Source organism: Carlito syrichta, unplaced genomic scaffold (assembly GCF_000164805.1).
Source record: "Carlito syrichta isolate Samal-C Ts95f unplaced genomic scaffold, Tarsius_syrichta-2.0.1 Scaffold308138, whole genome shotgun sequence".
Classification (NCBI taxonomy): domain Eukaryota; kingdom Metazoa; phylum Chordata; class Mammalia; order Primates; family Tarsiidae; genus Carlito; species Carlito syrichta.
Window position 1 is genome coordinate 39,631 of NW_007252234.1, and position 3,963 is coordinate 43,593.

Genomic DNA, 3,963 nt, shown 5'->3' on the forward strand with positions numbered 1-3,963 from the left:
GTTTCTAGGACATACCCCTACTTATGCTTTCAGGTTGTCTATCCATGGCCTCTGCTCTGAATAAATAACTTTAAAATTTGCAAAGCATTTTTACAAACATTATCTCTATCTGTCATCCTAATGATCCCATGAAGGAGACAAGACAATGATTATTTTTTTTCCCATTTCACTGATTAAAAAGTTGGAACCTGGACACCTGTGCAACCTGTTCAGTCTCATAGGGTCCTGTGCTTACGAGAGCCCTGTGTTTGGCTTAATGCTCTCTTGCAACCTTTTAAAAATCCTTAATTATTTATGAACAAGGGGCCCTGCATTTTCTTTCTGCACTGGGTCACCCAAATTATGAAGCAAGTCCTGCCTGGAGAGCTTGCCTTGCCCACACAAAGGCACATTTAATTTGTGCAGTTGAGTGGATTTTCGTGCTTCCTGACTTGGAGTTTACTTTTCCTTCCAACAGCACATTTCCATCAACCTTGGAACCTATGACTTATATTTAACTTTGTAGTCTGTTACCTTAATTTTAAAAAAACTTGACTTTCCTGGCTCTGTACCAATGCCTCAGCATTTTTGCATGTAATTTTTTGCCTTGACAACTTTGATTTCTGTTTTAAAAAGAAATCATTCCGAAAACTTGCTTACCTATGGGCTTGACAAACTGCTCTGCTAATTTATGTTCATGATAATATCCTAGCTGTGGCTATTACCTCAGTAGGTATGCATATCATATTTGTTCAACAGTTTTAAAATAAAATAAAAACTGCTTTGTTTGGTTTCCAAGGTTGGTTAATTAGCTCATGCTGTGTCAGGGCTGAACTGTGAATTATAACTCTCTTCCTGAAGGGGAGATATTTTTCTGCAGAAATGGAAACATTTGGCCTAGAGTGTGATTTTAAAATCAGAAAGCACTGCTTGGTGGCCAAATAGTCAAAGTAGTGCTCAGTAGCCTGGATGGCAGATTCACATTATTCGTGCTGGCCTAGAAAGCACTTAGAAAATTGTTCCATGACTCTTTGAGAGAGATGAGGGCTTCAGTCAAGTGAGAACACCCTTGGCTTTATATCACCAACAGGAATAGTGGTTTGATCTGGGAGCAAAGGTCTGAGTTGAAGTATCCGGCTTTAATTTTATTCCGATAAGGATCTGATTATATGGCACTGATCGTACAGTAGAGTTGGGCATAGTCGTGCTTGCATTTAGTTTACAGATTCAACCACAAAACTAAAGAAAGAAAAAGAGAGATAAACGAGAGAGAGATAGGAGAGAGGGCAGTGTTGTAGGGATGGAGTGAACACATTTTGCATGTGAATGAAATTTGAGGGAGCAGAGGGTGGGATGTTTTGGGTTGAATTGTGCCCTTCCTGAAGATATGTTGATGTCCTAACCCCCAGAACCTATAAATGTGACCGTATTTGGAAATAGAGTCTTTGCAGATGTAATCAAGTTAGAATCAAGTCATACTGTACTAGAGAAGGCCCTACTCTAATGACTGGTGTCCTTATAAGATGAAGGAAATTTGGACACAGACACAGGAAAGAGCCATGAGAAGACACAGGCAGAGATTGGAGTGGTGTATCTATAAGCCAAGGAATACCAAGGGTTGCTGACAACTTTCAGAAACTAGAAGAGGTGAGGCAGGACCCTCTCCCAGAGCCTTCCAAGGGAGCAAGGCTCTGCTGACACCTTGATTTCACACATCTAGTCTCTAGAACTGAAAGAATGAATTTCTGTTGTTTTAAGCAATCCAATTCGTAATACTTTGTTATGATAGCCCTGGGAAACTAATATATATTGTTAATTAAAAAAGATAAAATGAAAGACAAAATAGCTCGAATCATCCTGTAAGTATGAATGTAAAAGACAGTGCATCTTTAAAATAAAGCTTGTTTTAACTTTTTTCACTTGATTAGGCTTGTAAAAATCTGAAAACTAAAAAGAAGTATAATCCTCTTATACATATGAAGAGTACTTTGATCACTTTACATATACATATTAGTATATACTTCCCACCTGTTTTGTTTTTCATCCTATCTCCAAAATAATATAAAATCATATATGCCACCTGGAAAGATTTCTATTGAACTTTAAATGCCAGCATGAACAGTTGCAATGTCATGAAGTGTTTGTGAATATATCTTTTATATAGACTAAAATTATTCTTTGTATGGATATATCAGATTCCTCTGGAAGGATGTACTGTAATGTATTTAACCGCTTCTATATTTTTAGATATTTAGGTTAAATGTCTTCAGTCTTTTTTAAAATTAATTTTTGACCAGGTTGCTGGTTTTCCCCTCATGATAAATTCCAAAAATGACTTCATATTAGAAATTAACATACAAACACACAAACACATATACTTAAGCTGCAAAAATCAATAGAGAAGAGACTTTTCAACAAGCAAGGATCTAAAAATTTGCTGCAGCTGATCTAGGGCTAGTTAGCAATACTCCCAAGGGCTTCTGGGGAATTTTGCACAGAACTATGTCCAGGACAATATTTAGGCCACTCTAATCTGACAGACTGAGGACACTGGGCGTGACGGATGGAGTTTGTTTTCATGCCTGAGCATTCTGTATTATTTCTCGCCCACTAACTAAACGTAAATGGTATGATTCCAAGATGGATGGATGCAGCCTGATTAGAATGAGGTGCTTTCTGGCATATATCTAGGCTGGCCCACCTGCTGTACTGATCCTGTCTATGCATGTAGGAACAAATAACTAGGAACAGGACACAAGTTATGTATAAAACACCAGGTTGTAACTTGTAAGAAATGGATAATAAATTTCATTCACAATACTGCTTCAAGCTATAAAATACCTAGGATTATGTCAGATAGTAAGAGTAAGAAACATCATTTTGTGGAAGAACATGAAAAAAATACCTGAATAAATGGAGAAACACACCACATACTGTTTGGGAAGATTTAGTATTATACAAATGTCATTATTTGCCAAACACATATGTAAATGCAATAGTTTCTATCAGAATCTAAACAAATACTTTTTTGGAGTAAGGAGTGTTATTTTAAAATTGAGGCAGAATAATAAATAAGTGAGAGTTGCCAACAAATTTTATGTTTTAGAAGAATAATCTGGGAGTGGAGATTTTGTTTAAGTGGGTATAATATAACAATTCTATAGTAATCGAAACAAAATGCCGATGGCATAAGAAATAATAACCAGGATAATGGACATAGAAAGAACCTCAATATATATACAAGAATATAGGAGAAGTTAATAATGGAATAGCTGACATTATAATTCAGTAGGAAAAGAAAGATTATTGTTATATGTTCTTGATATAATTTTGCTATTTGTTTGGAAGGAAATTACTATAAACTCCTACCATATACAGCTTATGAAAATACATCAGGTAAGTAAATAAATTTCAATGCAAAATGAAATCTTTATGAATATTAGAAGAACATTTAGGAGAATATTTATGTTTCTATAACCTTGTGAATGAGTGGAGATCAGGAATCAAGACAGGAAACTTAGAGGCAACCAAGAAAACGATCAATAGATATACAAATTTAACAATGTTTCTTAATAGAAAATGTATAATAAAATGGCCAAAAGACAAGAAATGTGCTGGTTCAAATATATCTAGTCATATGACAGGTAGAAAGTCAATGCCTTCAGTTTACAAAGAATTCCCCACAAATTTTTTGGAAAAATGACACAGTAGAAAAGAATGTTTATATTTATAGCAAAGGGGATGCAAATGGGTCAATAAACAAACGAAAGGAGGTTTAACCTCCTTAACATACAAGGGAATGCAGATTTTTTTTTGCTGAGTTGGAGTCTTACTCTGTCGCCCAGACTGGAGTGCAGTGACCGCTCCCGGCCACCGCAGCCTCGACCTGCTGGGCTCTGGCGATCCTTCCGCCTCAGCCTTCCAAGTAGCCGGAATTACAGGCATGCGCTACCATGCCCAGCTGATTTTTTGATTTATTGTAGA